Here is a 12,370-nt window from a genome sequence, read left to right as displayed (position 1 = left end):
TTCTTATTAATGGTTATGTGTATCTTGGAATGGGCTATGTATATTCTTAGTAATGGTTATGTTATCTTGGATGGGGCTATGTATATTCTTAGTAATGGTTATGTGTATCTTGGAATGGGCTATGTATATTCTTAGTAATGGTTATGTTATCTTGGATGGGGCTATGTATATTCTTAGTAATGGTTATGTGTATCTTGGAAGGGGCTATGTATATTCTTAGTAATGGTTATGTGTACCTTGGAAGGGGCTATGTATATTCTTAGTAATGGTTATGTGTATCTTGGAAGGGGCTATGTGTATTCTTAGTAATGGTTATGTGTATCTTGGATTGGGCTATGTATATTCTTAGTAATGGTTATGTGTATCTTGGATGGGGCTATGTCTATTCTTAGTAATGGTTATGTGTACCTTGGAAGGGGCTATGTATATTCTTTGCAATGGTTATGTGTATCTTGGAAGGGGCTATATATATTCTTAGTAATGGTTATGTGTATCTTGGAAAGGGCTATGTATATTCTTAGTAATGGTTATGTGTATCTTGGATGGGGCTATGTATATTCTTAGTAATGGTTATGTGTATCTTGGCAGGGGCTATGTATATTCTTAGTAATGGTTATGTGTATCTTGGATGGGACTATGTATATTCTTAGCAATGGTTATGTGTATCTTGGAAGGGGCTATGTATATTCTTAGTAATGGTTATGTGTATCTTGCAAGGGGCTATGTGTATTTTTAGTAATGGTTATGTGTAACTTGGAAGGAGCTATGTATATTTTTCGTAATGGTTTTGTGTATCTTGGATGGGGCTATGTATATTCTTAGTAATGGTTATGTGTATCTTGGAAGGGGCTATATATATACTTAGCAATGGTTATGTGTATCTTGGATGGGGCTATGTATATTCTTAGTAATGGTTATGTGTATCTTGGATGGGGCTATGTGTATTCTTAGTAATGGTTATGTGTATCTTGGAAGGGGCTATATATATACTTAGCAATGGTTATGTGTATCTTGGATTGGGCTATGTGTATTCTTAGTAATGGTTATGTGTATCTTGGATGGGGCTATGTATATTATTAGTAATGGTTATGTGTATCTTGGATGGGGCTATGTATATTCTTAGTAATGGTTATGTGTATCTTGGAAGGGGCTATGTGTATTCTTAGTAATGGTTATGTGTATCTTGGATGGGACTATGTATATTCTTAGCAATGGTTATGTGTATCTTGGAAGGGGCTATGTATATTCTTAGTAATGGTTATGTGTATCTTGGATGGGACTATGTATATTCTTAGTATTGGTTATGTGTATCTTGGATGGGGCTATGTATATTATTAGTAATGGTTAAGTGTATCTTGGATGGGGCTATGTATATTCTTAGTAATGGTTATGTGTATCTTGGAAGGGGCGATGTGTATTCTTAGTAATATTTATGTGTATCTTGAATGGGACTATGTATATTCTTAGGAATGGTTATGTGTATCTTGGAAGGGGCTATGTATATTCTTAGTAATGGTTATGTGTATCTTGGATGGGGCTATGTGTATTCTTAGTAATGGTTATGTGTATCTTGGATGGGGCTATGTGTATTCTTAGTAATGGTTATGTGTATCTTGGAACGGACTATGTGTATTCTTAGTAATGGTTATGTGTATCTTGGATGGGGCTGTGTATATTCTTAGTAATGGTTATGTGTATCTTGGATGGGGCTATGTATATTCTTAGTAATGGTTATGTGTATCTTGGATGGGGCTATGTATATTCTTAGTAATGGTTATGTGTATCTTGGAAGGGGCTATATATATACTTAGCAATGGTTATGTGTATCTTGGATGGGGCTATGTATATTATTAGTAATGGTTATGTGTATCCTGGAAGAGGCTATGTATATTCTTAGTAATGGTTATGTGTACCTTGGAAGGGGCTATGTGTATTCTTAGTAATGGTTATGTGTATCTTGGAAGGGGCTATGTATATTCTTATTAATGGTTATGTGTATCTTCGAATGGGCTATGTATATTCTTAGTAATGGTTATGTTATCTTGGATGGGGCTATGTATATTCTTAGTAATGGTTATGTGTATCTTGGAATGGGCTATGTATATTCTTAGTAATGGTTATGTTATCTTGGATGGGGCTATGTATATTCTTAGTAATGGTTATGTGTATCTTGGAAGGGGCTATGTATATTCTTAGTAATGGTTATGTGTACCTTGGAAGGGGCTATGTATATTCTTAGTAATGGTTATGTGTATCTTGGAAGGGGCTATGTGTATTCTTAGTAATGGTTATGTGTATCTTGGATTGGGCTATGTATATTCTTAGTAATGGTTATGTGTATCTTGGATGGGGCTATGTATATTCTTAGTAATGGTTATGTGTACCTTGGAAGGGGCTATGTATATATTCTTTGCAATGGTTATGTGTATCTTGGAAGGGGCTATATATATTCTTAGTAATGGTTATGTGTATCTTGGAAAGGGCTATGTATATTCTTAGTAATGGTTATGTGTATCTTGGATGGGGCTATGTATATTCTTAGTAATGGTTATGTGTATCTTGGCAGGGGCTATGTATATTCTTAGTAATGGTTATGTGTATCTTGGATGGGACTATGTATATTCTTAGCAATGGTTATGTGTATCTTGGAAGGGGCTATGTATATTCTTAGTAATGGTTATATGTATCTTGCAAGGGGCTATGTGTATTTTTAGTAATGGTTATGTGTAACTTGGAAGGAGCTATGTATATTCTTAGTAATGGTTTTGTGTATCTTGGATGGGGCTATGTATATTCTTAGTAATGGTTATGTGTATCTTGGAAGGGGCTATATATATACTTAGCAATGGTTATGTGTATCTTGGATGGGGCTATGTATATTCTTAGTAATGGTTATGTGTATCTTGGATGGGGCTATGTGTATTCTTAGTAATGGTTATGTGTATCTTGGAAGGGGCTATATATATACTTAGCAATGGTTATGTGTATCTTGGATTGGGCTATGTGTATTCTTAGTAATGGTTATGTGTATCTTGGATGGGGCTATGTATATTATTAGTAATGGTTATGTGTATCTTGGATGGGGCTATGTATATTCTTAGGAATGGTTATGTGTATCTTGGAAGGGGCTATGTATATTCTTAGTAATGGTTATGTGTATCTTGGATGGGGCTATGTGTATTCTTAGTAATGGTTATGTGTATCTTGGATGGGGCTATGTGTATTCTTAGTAATGTTTGTGTGTATCTTGGATGGGGCTATGTATATTCTTAGTAATGGTTATGTGTATCTTGGATGGGACTATGTGTATTCTTAGTAATGGTTATGTGTATCTTGGAAGGGGCTATGTGTATTCTTAGTAATGGTTATGTGTATCTTGGATTGGGCTATGTATATTCTTAGTAATGGATATGTGTATCTTGGATGGGGCTATGTATATTCTTAGTAATGGTTATGTGTACCTTGGAAGGGGCTATGTATATTCTTAGTAATGGTTATGTGTATCTTGGATGGGGCTATGTATATTCTTAGTAATGGTTATGTGTATCTTGGAAGGGACTATGTGTATTCTTAGTAATGGTTATGTGTATCTTGGAAGGGGCTATGTGTATTCTTAGTAATGGTTATGTGTATCTTGGATTGGGCTATGTATATTCTTAGTAATGGATATGTGTATCTTGGATGGGGCTATGTATATTCTTAGTAATGGTTATGTGTACCTTGGAAGGGGCTATGTATATTCTTAGCAATGGTTATGTGTATCTTGGAAGGGGCTATATATATTCTTAGTAATGGTTATGAGTATCTTGGAAGGAGCTATGTATATTCTTAGCAATGGTTATGTGTATCCTGGATGGGGCTATGTATATTCTTAGTAATGGTTATGTGTATCTTGGATGGGGCTATGTATATTCTTAGCAATGGTTATGTGTATCTTGGAAGGAGCTATGTATATTCTTAGTAATGGTTATGTGTATCTTGGATGGGGCTATGTATATTCTTATCAATGGTTATGTGTATCCTGAATGGGGCTATGTATATTCTTAGTAATGGTTATGTGTATCCTGAATGGGGCTATGTATATTCTTAGTAATGGTTATGTGTATCTTGGATGGGGCTATGTATATTCTTAGTAATGGTTATGTATATCTTGGAAGGGGCTATGTATATTGGCGATCCGCTCCGCTAGGATTGCCCTTATAATCACTTTTGTCGTTTTGTGTGTGTGTGTGTCTGTGTGTGTACATTTCCAGTGTTCCAGTGTTCACGTATTATTTCTTCTGTGATTTTTTTGGCTAGGCCGATTTCGTTCAAACTTGGCAGGTAGGTCACACCTTAACCCTAGTTATAAGGAAAAATCTGGAAAATGTTTTTGGCCCACCGTTGCCATAGCAACAGCCAAAAAACTGATTTTTGGATAGCTTCGCGCCAAATGTATCTCCTCCTACAAATTTGGGATAAAATACTTCAAACATAGCTCATTCTACTCAGCTTGAGTGTGGGCACAAAGTTACCATTTGAATTTTTGATATCTGTTTTCATTACCGAGAAATTTGACCCCAAATTTGGGGTAACTTTTCACCAGCAACGGCTTTGTTCATACTTCACAGGTAGGTCGTGCCGTCACTAATTGGAAAAAAATCCTGGCCCACCACTGCCATTGCAATATCCAAAAACTGATTTTTGAATACTTTCGCCCCAAATATATTACCTCCTACCAGTTTTGTACACATTCAGCTGGCATCGGTGTCGCTGGGTGTATATGATAAAGGGAAGTTGTGCAACCAAATTTGCCGAGTTCGCAGTTTTTCGCCAATAAAAAAATAACTAAGGCAACAACTCACGGTTTTTCAGCATTTTTGTAATAAAGACATTATTCTCTATCAATAATCCGCCCAAAACAGGAACATTTCTACTAATTCTTGTGTTTTTTAGACGTTTTTCGAAAAACCTGCTATTAGGCTGCAAAAGTAGAACATTCCGGAGGGGGCGAAAGGGAAGAGCCAAATTTAATGCGTAAAAATAGAACGCGTATTTTGACCTCTATGCGGCATGCGGTCATTGCCAAAGAGCCCTGCGTCCATCCCTGGCGATGCTCTTCTGTTTCACCAGTTGCGTTTTTTGACTAAAATTTGGGCAGTACTGTCAGTCACGAAAATTGATGAATAAATTAATACACATAAAATATGAATCACGGGCTAATTCAATGGTCACCGAACACTCCACTACTAAACAATCTGTGGCAAGATAGTAGCGTACTGTATATTTGACCCAGATTTGACAAGCGTGGTACAGTTTTTTGCGCGTGTCCGTAATAACGCGCACAAAGGATTGTGGGACAGAGTCCTTTATTTGCTGACATTCTTGACTTTTGACTGCAGTTCTTTTTTTATATTTTAGAGTAAATGCTTCTGATATGCTCTTAGGTTGCTTAATATCCGTCTGAAATTCTGGACTGTGGTCATATTTTTCGATTAGGAGTCGTATATTTAAATTACTCACTGTGACTAGTGTTTTGCATTATGAAGTATATTGTTATGAAGGTCAACACACTGCAATTTAGGTAAATATTTACCATTTCGTTATTTCATTATTTCGCTTTCCAGCATTTCCGGGAAACGCTTCATTCTGAAAAATGCTATCGCAAAACGGTTGGAAATAATAAATGTAACAGCAGAATACGTTCTAGCACAGTTACTCTACTAGGAGAGAGTAACTGTGGTCCCAGTACTAAACTAAGTGACTTCTAAAGACTGAATGGTGTTTGCGAACTTCGTATTAGTTATAAACCGACGTCAGCTTCACGTTTATGTCACCATGGAAACAGCCAAAAAAACATGTTGCTTGTTTTTGAGCGGAGCGGATCGCCAACCAGCCTACCGGCTTGTATTCTTAGTAATGGTTATGTGTATCTTGGATGGGGCTGTGTATATTCTTAGTAATGGTTATGTGTATCTTGGAAGGGGCTATGTTTATTCTTAGTAATGGTTATATGTATCTTGGAAGGGGCTATGTATATTCTTAGTAATGGTTATGTGTATCTTGGAAGGGGCTATGTATATTCTTAGTAATGGTTATGTGTACCTTGGAAGGGGCTATGTGTATTCTTAGTAATGGTTATGTGTATCTTGGAAGGGGCTATGTATATTCTTAGTAATGGTTATGTGTATCTTGGAATGGGCTATGTATATTCTTAGTAATGGTTATGTGTACCTTGGAAGGGGCTATGTATATTCTTAGTAATGGTTATGTGTACCTTGGAAGGGGCTATGTATATTCTTAGTAATGGTTATGTGTATCTTGGAAGGGGCTATGTATATTCTTAGTAATGGTTATGTGTATCTTGGATGGGGCTATGTATATTCTTAGTAATGGTTATGTGTATCTTGGAAGGGGCTATGTATATTATTAGTAATGGTTATGTATATCTTGGATGGGGCTATGTATATTCTTAGTAATGGTTATGTGTATCTTGGAAGGGGCTATGTATATACTTAGTAATGGTTATGTGTATCTTGGATGGGGCTATGTCTATTCTTATCAATGGTTATGTGTATCTTGGATGGGGCTATGTACATTATTAGTAATGGTTATGTGTATCTTGGATGGGGCTATGTATATTATTAGTAATGGTTATGTGTATCTTGGATGGGGCTATGCATATTATTAGTAATGGTTATGTGTATCTTGGAAGGGGCTATATATATACTTAGCAATGGTTATGTGTATCTTGGATGGGGCTATATATATACTTAGCAATGGTTATGTGTATCTTGGAAGGGGCTATGTATATTATTAGTAATGGTTATGTGTATCTTGGAAGGGGCTATATATATACTTAGCAATGGTTATGTGTATCTTGGATGGGGCTATATATATACTTAGCAATGGTTATGTGTATCTTGGAAGGGGCTATGTATATTATTAGTAATGGTTATGTGTATCTTGGATGGGGCTATGTGTATTCTTAGTAATGGTTATGTGTATCTTGGAAGGGGCTATGTATATTATTAGTAATGGTTATGTGTATCTTGGATGGGGCTATGTATATTATTAGTAATGGTTATGTGTATCTTGGATGGGGCTATGTATATTATTAGTAATGGTTATGTGTATCTTGGAAGGAGCTATATATATACTTAGCAATGGTTATGTGTATCTTGGAAGGGGCTATGTATATTCTTAGTAATGGTTATGTGTATCCTGAATGGGGCTATGTATATTCTTAGTAATGGTTATGTGTATCTTGGAAGGGGCTATGTATATTCTTAGTAATGGTTATGTGTATCTTGGATGGGGCTATGTATATTCTTATCAATGGTTATGTGTATCCTGAATGGGGCTATGTATATTCTTAGTAATGGTTATGTGTATCTTGGAAGGGGCTATGTATATTCTTATCAATGGTTATGTGTATCCTGAATGGGGCTATGTATATTCTTAGTAATGGTTATGTGTATCTTAGAAGGGGCTATGTATATTCTTAGCAATGGTTATGTGTATCTTGGAAGGGGCTATGTATATTCTTTGTAATGGTTATGTGTATCTTGGAAGGGGCTATGTGTATTCTTAGTAATGGTTATGTGTATCTTGGAAGGGGCTATGTGTATTCTTATCAATGGTTATGTGTATCCTGAATGGGGCTATGTATATTCTTAGTAATGGTTATGTGTATCTTGGAAGGGGCTATGTGTATTCTTAGTAATGTTTATGAGTATCTTGGAAGGAGCTATGTATATTCTTATGAATGGTTATGTGTATCCTGAATGGGGCTATGTATATTCTTAGTAATGGTTATGTGTATCTTGGATGGGGCTATGTATATTCTTAGTAATGGTTATGTGTATCTTGGAAGGGACTATGTGTATTCTTAGTAATGGTTATGTGTATCTTGGAAGGGACTATGTGTATTCTTAGTAATGGTTATTTTTATCTTGGAAGGAGCTATGTATATTCTTAGTAATGGTTATGTGTATCTTGGATGGGGCTATGTATATTCTTAGTAATGGTTATGTGTATCTTGGAAGGGGCTATGTATATTCTTAGTAATGGTTATGTGTATCCTGGAAGGGGCTATGTATATTCTTAGTAATGGTTATGTGTATCCTGGAAGGGGCTATGTATATTCTTAGTAATGGTTATGTGTATCTTGGATGGGGCTATGTGTATTCTTAGTAATGGTTATGTGTATCTTGGATGGGGCTATGTATATTCTTAGTAATGGTTATGTGTATCTTGGAATGGGCTATGTGTATTCTTAGTAATGGTTATGTGTATCTTGGAAGGGGCTATGTATATTCTTAGTAATGGTTATGTGTATCTTGGAAGGGGCTATATATATACTTAGCAATGGTTATGTGTACTTTGGAAGGGGCTATGTATATTCTTAGTAATGGTTATGTGTATCATGGAAGGGGCTATGTATATTCTTAGTAATGGTTATGTATATCTTGGAAGGGGCTATGTATATTCTTAGTAATGGTTATGTGTATCTTGGATGGGGCTATGTATATTCTTAGTAATGGTTATGTGTATCTTGGAAGGGGCTATATATATACTTAGCAATGGTTATGTGTACCTTGGAAGGGGCTATGTATATTCTTAGTAATGGTTATGTGTATCTTGGAAGGGGCTATGTATATTCTTAGTAATGGTTATGTGTATCTTGGATGGGGCTATGTGTATTCTTAGTAATGGTTATGTGTATCTTGGAAGGGGCTATGTATATTCTTAGTAATGGTTATGTGTATCTTGGAAGGGGCTATATATATGCTTAGCAATGGTTATGTGTATCTTGGAATGGGCTATATATATACTTAGCAATGTTTATGTGTACCTTGGAAGGGGCTATGTATATTCTTAGTAATGGTTATGTGTATCTTGGATGGGGCTATGTGTATTCTTAGTAATGGTTATGTGTATCTTGGAAGGGGCTATATATATACTTAGCAATGGTTATGTGTACCTTGGAAGGGGCTATGTATATTCTTAGTAATGGTTATGTGTATCCTGGAAGGGGCTATGTATATTCTTAGTAATGCTTATGTGTATCTTGGATGGGGCTATGTGTATTCTTAGTAATGGTTATGTGTATCTTGGAAGGGGCTATGTATATTCTTAGTAATGGTTATGTGTATCTTGGAAGGGGCTATGTATATTCTTAGTAATGGTTATGTGTATCTTGGATGGGGCTATGTGTATTCTTAGTAATGGTTATGTATATCTTGGAAGGGGCTATGTATATTCTTAGTAATGGTTATGTGTATCTTGGAAGGGGCTATATATATACTTAGCAATGGTTATGTGTACCTTGGAAGGGGCTATGTATATTCTTAGTAATGGTTATGTGTATCTTGGAAGGGGCTATGTATATTCTTAGTAATGGTTATGTATATCTTGGAAGGGGCTATGTATATTCTTAGTAATGGTTATGTGTATCTTGGATGGGGCTATGTATATTATTAGTAATGGTTATGTGTATCTTGGAAGGGGCTATGTATATTCTTAGTAATGGTTATGTGTATCCTGGAAGGGGCTATGTATATTCTTAGTAATGGTTATGTGTATCTTGGATGGGGCTATGTATATTCTTAGTAATGGTTATGTGTATCTTGGATGGGGCTATGTATATTCTTAGTAATGGTTATGTGTATCTTGGAAGGGGCTATGTATATTCTTATCAATGGTTATGTGTATCCTGAATGGGGTTATGTATATTCTTATCAATGGTTATGTGTATCCTGAATCAGGCTATGTATATTCTTAGTAATGGTTATGAGTATCTTGGAAGGAGCTATGTATATTCTTAGCAATGGTTATGTGTATCCTGGATGGGGCTATGTATATTCTTATTAATGGTTATGTGTATCTTGGATGGGGCTATGTATATTCTTAGCAATGGTTATGTGTATCTTGGAAGGAGCTATGTATATTCTTAGTAATGGTTATGTGTATCTTGGATGGGGCTATGTATATTCTTATCAATGGTTATGTGTATCCTGAATGGGGCTATGTATATTCTTAGTAATGGTTATGTGTATCCTGAATGGGGCTATGTATATTCTTAGTAATGGTTATGTGTATCTTGGATGGGGCTATGTATATTCTTAGTAATGGTTATGTATATCTTGGAAGGGGCTATGTATATATTCTTAGTAATGGTTATGTGTATCTTGGATGGGGCTGTGTATATTCTTAGTAATGGTTATGTGTATCTTGGAAGGGGCTATGTATATTCTTAGTAATGGTTATGTGTATCTTGGAATGGGCTATGTATATTCTTAGTAATGGTTATGTGTACCTTGGAAGGGGCTATGTATATTCTTAGTAATGGTTATGTGTACCTTGGAAGGGGCTATGTATATTCTTAGTAATGGTTATGTGTATCTTGGATGGGGCTATGTATATTCTTATCAATGGTTATGTGTATCTTGGAAGGGGCTATGTATATTCTTAGTAATGGTTATGTGTACCTTGGAAGGGGCTATGTATATTTTTTGTAATGGTTATGTGTATCTTGGATGGGGCTATGTATATTCTTAGTAATGGTTATGTGTATCCTGGAAGGGGCTATGTATATTCTTAGTAATGGTTATGTGTACCTTGGAAGGGGCTATGTATATTCTTAGTAATGGTTATGTGTATCTTGGAAGGAGCTATGTATATTCTTATCAATGGTTATGTGTATCTTGGAAGGGGCTATGTATATTCTTAGTAATGGTTATGTGTACCTTGGAATGGGCTATGTATATTCTTAGTAATGGTTATGTGTACCTTGGAAGGGGCTATGTATATTCTTAGTAATGGTTATGTGTACCTTGGAAGGGGCTATGTATATTCTTAGTAATGGTTATGTGTATCTTGGATGGGGCTATGTATATTCTTATCAATGGTTATGTGTATCTTGGAAGGGGCTATGTATATTCTTAGTAATGGTTATGTGTACCTTGGAAGGGGCTATGTATATTCTTAGTAATGGTTATGTGTATCTTGGATGGGGCTATGTATATTCTTAGTAATGGTTATGTGTATCTTGGAAGGGGCTATGTATATTCTTAGTAATGGTTATGTGTACCTTGGAAGGGGCTATGTATATTCTTAGTAATGGTTATGTGTATCTTGGAAGGGGCTATATATATTCTTATCAATGGTTATGTGTATCTTGGAAGGGGCTATGTATATTCTTAGTAATGGTTATGTGTACCTTGGAAGGGGCTATGTATATTCTTAGTAATGGTTATGTGTATCTTGGATGGGGCTATGTATATTCTTATCAATGGTTATGTGTATCTTGGAAGGGGCTATGTATATTCTTAGTAATGGTTATGTGTACCTTGGAAGGGGCTATGTATATTCTTAGTAATGGTTATGTGTATCTTGGATGGGGCTATGTATATTCTTAGTAATGGTTATGTGTATCTTGGATGGGGCTATGTATATTCTTAGTAATGGTTATGTGTATCTTGGAAGGGGCTATATATATACTTAGCAATGGTTATGTGTATCTTGGATGGGGCTATGTATATTATTAGTAATGGTTATGTGTATCTTGGATGGGGCTATGTATATTCTTAGTAATGGTTATGTGTACCTTGGAAGGGGCTATGTATATTCTTAGTGATGGTTATGTGTATCTTGGATGGGGCTATGTATATTCTTATCAATGGTTATGTGTATCTTGGAAGGGGCTATGTATATTCTTAGTAATGGTTATGTGTACCTTGGAAGGGGCTATGTATATTCTTAGTAATGTTTATGTGTATCTTGGATGGGGCTATGTATATTCTTAGTAATGGTTATGTGTATCCTGGAAGGGGCTATGTATATTCTTAGTAATGGTTATGTGTACCTTGGAAGGGGCTATGTATATTCTTAGTAATGGTTATGTGTATCTTGGAAGGGGCTATATATATTCTTATCAATGGTTATGTGTATCTTGGAAGGGGCTATGTATATTCTTAGTAATGGTTATGTGTACCTTGGAAGGGGCTATGTATATTCTTAGTAATGGTTATGTGTATCTTGGATGGGGCTATGTATATTCTTATCAATGGTTATGTGTATCTTGGAAGGGGCTATGTATATTCTTAGTAATGGTTATGTGTACCTTGGAAGGGGCTATGTATATTCTTAGTAATGGTTATGTGTATCTTGGAAGGGGCTATATATATTCTTATCAATGGTTATGTGTATCTTGGAAGGGGCTATGTATATTCTTAGTAATGGTTATGTGTACCTTGGAATGGGCTATGTATATTCTTAGTAATGGTTATGTGTACCTTGGAAGGGGCTATGTATATTCTTAGTAATGGTTATGTGTACCTTGGAAGGGGCTATGTATATTCTTAGTAATGGTTATGTGTATCTTGGA

This window comes from Saccoglossus kowalevskii, chromosome 21, assembly GCF_978046115.1.
Source record: "Saccoglossus kowalevskii chromosome 21, keSacKowa6.1, whole genome shotgun sequence".
Lineage (NCBI taxonomy): Eukaryota > Metazoa > Hemichordata > Enteropneusta > Harrimaniidae > Saccoglossus > Saccoglossus kowalevskii.
Note: the sequence above shows the minus strand (reverse complement) of the source record.